The following is an 8,227-nucleotide window of genomic DNA, read 5'->3' as shown; positions in this document are numbered from 1 at the left end:
GGCATATTATGCTGACAACGGATGAACCATTCATCCTAGTCTCCCAAAATGCTGAGCACTTAGCAGGAGTAGCCATCTCTATAAACTCTGGTATGTCTCGGCCAGGGGACAAAACCCAAGGCCTTCTTCATATGGACAAACGCTCGACTAAGGCCAAATGAGAGACAGAGTCTAGGGAGACATAAAGAAAAATAAAGAAGTGTAATGGTACAAATCTTACGCCCTATCTGAGGGCAGGCTCAAACTTGTCTGATATGTTATAGTCCGTTGTACTTGTGTGGTGTTTGATCAAAATCTCTCGAGGGGATAAAGCGGCTAGAGCGCTGACAAACGTACCCCTGATAGGTACACTGACAAACGGAAACCCGACTTGGTGGGGGGGGGGGGGGGGGGGGGGGGGGATGATAACATCATTGCGGTAGACCAAACTCTTACTCTTCTATTTTGATGTCGGTATGCAATGCCTAGGTGTTCGAATTCTTGAATTTTGATATTGTCTATTGATGATGACTTATTTCGCGCCTAGGGTGGACTATTTCTTAATTTATTTTCACACAATAATTGTGGATATATCAAAAGTACTTTGGTTTCGTTTAGAATATATCGTATGACACACCATACTTAAGGCATTCAACACAATTATAGTGGAGATTACAATAAAAATGTAACAGAACCAGAGAGAAGAGATATCTTGCATTAGATATCCTAACAAAGACGGACACAAGAGTGGACCTATGTACCCAACTATCAACAAGTAACTGGACACTTTGCCACCAACAGGTATCAAATATGAATTGGTCCAGCTTAAAGCTGAAGGCCAGATGACACCTAAAGGTAGTCCAATGATGCCTGCCGAAATCTAAACCCCGATGTCGGCATACAAATGTGCGCTTATTGTCATACAAATAAACCCAAAAGTGTAAAACGTAGCTGAAAATAGTAAAAGGTTGTGCGAGTCCATTGCCCGTACCAGGAGTATACCAACAAGTCTACCACCTACTGTCGCAAACACCGTGGTTGACGTTAGCATGGCGCCATATCCTTTTGTCCAATGTAGATGCTGAACACAGAATACAGATAAGTATGACGGATATAGAAATTGACCTGTATGAAGCATTCCTGATAGCAACCCGATGTTGATGAACTGCAGATAGTTTACAATCTTTGGAAGCTTTCCAATAAAATTAAATGTTTTTGTTTTGGTTAGTTTTTTTGCATTTTAAGTTCTTGTTATGCTTAAAACTAAAAACGGAAAAGCAGTTAAAACAGCAATCCCTGCTGAAATTATATACGCAATATACAGTGTTGATTCTGGAACTGAAGACACAGAACTGGAAAGGATCACGGTATCGTTGTGGTAGGTACTACTTCCAAGGCGGCAACACGTTGAAGTGCTAGGTAGTCCTTTTGCTGTTGTACCGATATTGGCGGCATTACGAATCTCATTAACATCTTTTACTTGACGTAGAAATGGTGCGGTTGCAATCGGTGCCAATGCTGTTGAAATCGAGAAGAATACATACAATATTTGTATGTAAGAACGCCCTCTTCTCGTGGACCACCATATCGACATGGAGAAAGAAGTAACCGCTTAAAAAAACAAAATAAACACGTTTTAATTGTTATCCTTAAATACTACTAATAAATGTCTCATAAGAACACTGGTTCGTGTGTAATAGCAGATATTAACTCATTCAATGTTGAATTATGTATTGTTTTCAAGTGCCACAATTATCCAATATGATAAACAATCAAATGATAAATATATAACAACGTAAGAACGTCGTATATTTTTTATGATAAACAAAGTTTCAATTTTTCTTTATTTCTTTTTAGGTGATGAAGAAAATTCACATTTGCCGTTTGAATAAATACGCAAATATATACAATATACTGGTCAATACATTCGAAATTTACAGTATACTAACCTACGTTCAAAACACCTCCAGCTATACCATGCAACACATGCGCAGTTATCATGAGTTCATAAATTGAGCACCACGGGATCGCAGCTACGACGACCCCGTTTATGACCAATGATATTACGAACATCAGGTATGTGTTCATTTTTGAATACAAGATACCACCGAGTCCTGATCCAACCAGACGTCCAGTGATATATGACGTCATAAATGCTGACCCTTCCTCCAAATCCGTATTTGTAATATCCATAAGATCCTGAAAAGCAGGTCCCATTTGGCCAAGTGTCCATCCCTTGATATAAACAAACTCAATGACACTACAAAATTTAATCTGAATTATTTGTTCATGAATTTGACGAGATTAACATTGGCCTACGCGTATGAAAGAAAATGAGTGTATAACGAGCCAAAAGCTTCTGCCTGACCCTGTTAATAAATGGTCCCTTTGGTCCTAGGTAACCCAGTACATTATGTGACTAACATGCATTGGTAGCAGATATCACAGAGACTGGGTGGCCATCTGTGATTTTGTTGTTTAGTAAATAAATGAAAAAAATAAATGTACACTATATTTGGTATATTCATTATGAAGAAGTACATACAGGCCTCACATTTGTTAAAATTAAAATAAATAAATTGGTTCCGGATTTTCCGGCAGTGTGTTTACACCGGAAATTTAGTATTGCCTACAGCGAAAAATGGTGTCTCCCGAACAAGGTAAGATTGCGGGAAAACTTAATGTACATGATATGTCAAAACCAGATTAAATATGTCTTTGAGATAGAAATAGTTAATTTCAGTTAGGTTTCGAAATAAATTGTGAAGGGAATTGTGTCATTTTGGGTAAATATGACATTTTACTTCTTTTTTTTTTATGTTTCTTAAAGTCGTTACCATGGTATTCACAGGTCTGAAAAACTTAGAAAAAATAAGTTTACTTATCCTTCAGAGCTGTATTCAAATTGCTAATGTTGTATAGATTACAAATATATATACTTTATTATAGGTAATACGTAGGGTTAACTGGCTATGTTTTTATATCCATCACATGTGCTTATTTTTCAGAACTGGCCATTTTTACTGTACACTGCTACCATTGGAATATCAGGGTTTCGAGAAAGTGATTCGGACTATACTACATAATATAATGTACATTTAGATTCTGATGAGAATTAGCTAATAATGAAAAAATCAGCTCTTTATCACAACATCTGATTGCTGAAAACTTTACTTCTTAGTTACAAGAGATACAATTTCTATCATTTAAGTTGTTTGGCTCTAACTGATTTCAACTGTCGATAGGTCTTAAATGATATAAAAGAAATAAAATAATCAGCAAACATACGCTAGCACAAGAATGATGAGGTATTGTATACCATGAAAATTATATCATGCTGTTTAAAATACGATTAATTGCAATAGCAAAATACTTACATACACCGATTATAACTCGATTGGTTTGGTTTGGTATAGTTTAACTTCCTATAAACAGCTATTGCTATTTAGGGACGAGCTCCCCTGTGGGAGAGATGCATGCGTGTAGTGTATATGTGCGTTTTGTTTTGTTTGTGTTTGCCTCCTTGCGATAATGCCAAACTGATGCCGACTTTATAGTGCTATCTCACTGAAGCATACTGCCGAAAACACCCAGCAGGATATCCCATCCTTTTACAACATGCTGACACTACCTTGAAAGCTGTTGAAAGAACGTTGATTGATACCAGCTAAACCCTTAAATTCTGAGCGTTAAAATGAGTAGCGACTACCATTTTGTAAAGACTGGTAACGACTCATCAAAGATGTTGTTAAATGATTTTTTTTTTTTTTTTTAGTTTTTATGTACTGCTTCAGATTCCTCCCTCCAAAGCCTAAAAAAGGTGTATGCCTCTGTACAATTTTGTATAGTTCGATCATGTACCCTAAAAGTCTTCTACTATAGGGTATTATTTCCTTAATCATTCTTGGTATATGCTGCAGCAATTCTTTCACCGTACAAACGACGATCTACGGAATTTCTACCAGGATAGGTGGTCAAAATGTAACGCCTCCATTAGAAGCTCCGTAACGAACTGTTCAACCGATCAAAACGAATTATCAGTAAACACCCAATAACTTTAGCAGTATAATGTGTGGCGGGTGCGATGTCCTGCTGGGTGTCTTCGGCAGTATGTTTCAGTGAGGTAGCACTATAAATCGGCAAAAGTTCCGGCCTGTCATAAGGAGACTTAACACGAACATACCGCAGCCTCCCAAAACACACATACGCACTCGCCACACGCATGCATGTCGCACGCACGAGAGGCCGTTCTTAAATAACCTTAGCTGTTAATAGGACATTAAACAAAATAAACCAAACCACTTCACCTTATATCAATTGTAGATTTCCCATCAGTCACAACCAGCTACGTAACAATTTCTTGAATAGGACTGTCCAGTTCAAATTGAAGCGGCAGACAACCATATAAGACAGTCTAGTATTTGTTTTTATGATAAATTCGATATCATTCGAAAAGAAAATGTTTCAATTAAATCATGCTACCTTTATATTGTTTGATGGTAAACATGTTTCATAATCATATATTTGCCTTATCATAATCATTTGACCATCCTCTAATGACGGACTGTTTTTACCACATACAATGTACATGATCTAGTCACTGTAGACTCTTGCTTCTTCAATTTATTAGGAAAAATGCGTGTTAACGGAAATATAAGGATATAATCTTGCTTCGGTCGATTTCCTGATCGAGATACCATTGCTCAATGGTAGATAATTGAAATATTGTAAATATCATTATAGCGAACTAACAAGTTGTTTAAGTGTCTCGAAGTTATAGAAAAATATTTGGTTTGGTTTGGTTTATTTTGTTTAACGTCCTATTAACAGCTAAGGTCATTTAAAGACGGCCTCCCGTGCGTGCGACATGTATGCGTGTGGTGAGTGCGTATGTGTGTTTTGGGAGGCTGCGGTATGTTCGTGTTAAGTCTCCTTGTGATAGGCCGGATTTTTTGCCGATTTATAGTGCTACCTCACTGAAGCATACTGCCGAAGACATCCAGCAGCACACCCCAACCGGTCACATTATACTGACAACGGGCGAACCAGTCGTCCCACTCCAAATATGCTGAGCGCTAAGCAGGAGTAGCAACTACCATTTTTAAAGACTCTGGTATGTCTCGGCTAGGGGACAGAACCCAAAGCCTTCCTCACAGCGGCGAACGCTCAACTAAAGGCCAAAAGTGAGGCATTGTCAAGGGAGACATTAGGAAGAAGAAAGTTGTTCAGAAAGAAGAGAAAAGATAAGATCCCAAATTTAGTCGCCTCTTACGATCATGCAATGGGGGCAGCAGGTACAATTCTTACGCCCTACCTGCAGGGCAGAATATAGATAAATATACACTTACCAAAACCATGAAAGCAAGACACACAAAAATACTGATGATAAACTTGAACCGGATAAACTTGTTATCTTTTATCTCCATGATAAATGAGCATTTCTCGTTCGGAACTTCCTTTGCAAATTTATAGTTATTTTTCGGAACATCCATATCTGTAGGATCATGCAGATGGCTTGTGACGGAAATAAGTTTGGGTATGGAAGTCTCTGTTTTGAACATTATCACTCTGAAATATAAAGACTGCATTTGGTAAGGATTTAAAAACAACACGTAACAATTGTTACAGAGCTGGAAATAGAATGTTAACTGATCACGATAACGACGTAAGATGTTCAATATTTTCATATCAATATGACATTTATTGACACGAAATGTAATAATAGTGCATTTATTGTAGTTACCCTATGCAAAAATATCGATTAAGTAAAGTCCATTATGTTAACAAATCAAGTATTTCTATTGTACTAAAACGTTATGAATATATACAATATAAACCTTATACATATATAGTATGTTTGATTATAAAACGTCTTACCTTCCTCAACGGTACTAGATATAAGACAAGTTCAGGTGCACAGGTGCAGCTGTGTTTCAGGTATACACTAGAACTCAGTCTGGTATAGCTGAGTACGAGTCACAAATTATGTCACCGAGCGTAAATGATCCTTATGTGGCAGTGTTGTTTTTAATGTTTCATTGACATATATTATATCATTATATCATATGCACAACGTATGTACAACGTTTGTTGTTATTTTTATATACCTGTTCATGTACTCGTCCAACCGGTTTGTCTTGTTCACGTGTCTTAACTATTTGTTACCTGTGTTTTGTGACGTCCTTGTCACGTGATTGCATGTTCGTACGTGTACCTGTACGTATCTCGCACCGTCACTCGCGCACTGGACAGCGAACGATACAGACCTCCGATATAGATTGTTGTAAGTACAAGGTTAACGACAGATTTGAAACAGGACTTGTTGAAAAGTAAGTGTCTGGAACGTTATTATCCCCTCGCGACGAAAGTCGGGGAGGGGATATAGCGTTCCGTTCGTACGTAAGTACGTATGTTCACTTTTTGTCAGCGCTCTTGCGACTTCATTTTTGAACGGATTCTGACCAAACTTCATATATGGGTCCAGCATGGGAATACCTCGAACGAGTTTGTGTTTCAGGGTGCCAAGGTCAAGGTCAAGGTCAAGGTCAGCGTTACTATTTATAGAAAATCTTTGTCAGCGCTCTTGCGACTTCATTTTTGAACGGATCCTGACCAAACTTCATATATGAGTCCAGCATGGGAATACCTCGAACGAGTTCGTGTTTCAGGGTGCCAAGGTCAAGGTTAAGGTCACCGTTACTATTTATAGAAAATCTTTGTCAGCACTCTTGCGACTTCATTCTTGAACGGATCCTGACCAAACTTCATATATGGGTCAAGCATGGCAATACCTCAAACAAGTTCGTGTTTCAGGGCGTCAAGGTTAAGGTCAAGGTCACCGTTACTATTTATAGAAAATCTTTGTCAGCGTTGTTGCGACTTCATTCTGGAATGGATCCTGACCAAACTTCATATATTGGTCCAGCATGGCAATACCTCTAACGCGTCACCGCTCTTGCGACTTCATTTTTAAACGGGTTCTGACCAAACTTCATATATGGGTCCAGCATGGGAATACCTTGAACGTGTCACGGATTTGACACCTATAGTCTTCATGTGACTATATTGCATTCTGTATTTTTCTTGAATGGGACTCCATCCAAGAAAATAATCATGTACTATGCCAATTAAACCTTCTGAACAAAGGAAAATGCTTATATATGCATTTAGATACACACATAATTATAATAACTATCAGGAAATGAAGTTGCTAGTGTGATGCGTAACCAGATACTGTTGAATGCATAACAATATATACCATATTTATCTGGCAATGAGACCATGCCTGATAATAAGCCCATCCATGTCTATTGCAGTTCAGTGCAAATGACAACTGATGTTATTTCAATGTCCTGCAATAACCCCATCCCCCATTTTGCGTCAGAGTTCATGTGTTAGCACGCGAGGGGATTTGTATCGTTTGCGATGCCTTGTTAGTTTTTGGTCCCATTTCTAAAAGTATCTTACCTTTATTCAAAGTAACCTTTATGGATTATTTGGAATATTTAAATAAGTTAAAAGTCTTTAATTTGGTAAACGTATTCTCGGGCGTGGTTCCCGTTTTGCTATTATGGAAACTGTTATTAATGAATTATTTAACAAGTCATTTGTTAAATATTATATTTAGTTTTGTTGCTTCATTTTTTCAACAGAACCATAATATGTAGCAGAAAACTATTTGTCGCTGTATGTGCCTAAAGACCCCTGTCAGAGTGATAGGGTAGGTACAATTGTATTTTTAATACTTACGTTATTTTTCTCACTCTAATATATTTATGCATTGTATTTGGGTGATATTGATGAATTCTGTAATTTATCATATTAACTGGTTTATAATGTAAGTAAGTAAGTATAAAGTAAGTTCGTAATGTTACTTATAACCGTTACGGGTGGTACATTTTATGTAAGTTCAGTATATGTCCAGTGTAATGTATAGTGTTGATCTTTTATCATGTATCGTAGTGTTATTATGTTTTATTTTTTGTTATAACAGGGTCTTCTTCTGTTGTTCCCGTCAAATAAAAGATTGAACCAAGAATCGCATCGGTGATGTTTTATGTAGCATTGAACCCGGCTACACTTATATGAGTATTTAACAGTAAGCATTGATACACCTAACTTACAGGCGTCATTTGCAGGTAAATATTAGCCCCTACTCCTACTATATCAACAAAGTTGAAGTTCGAAGGTGTGTGTGGGGTGGGGGTCTTTGATTATGTTTTAATATACATTCATCCCAACTAAAATA

The sequence above is a fragment of the Pecten maximus genome, chromosome 15 (genome assembly GCF_902652985.1).
Source record: "Pecten maximus chromosome 15, xPecMax1.1, whole genome shotgun sequence".
Classification (NCBI taxonomy): Eukaryota; Metazoa; Mollusca; class Bivalvia; order Pectinida; family Pectinidae; genus Pecten; species Pecten maximus.
The sequence above is the reverse complement of the archived record's forward strand: the minus strand, read 5'-3'. Positions refer to the sequence as shown.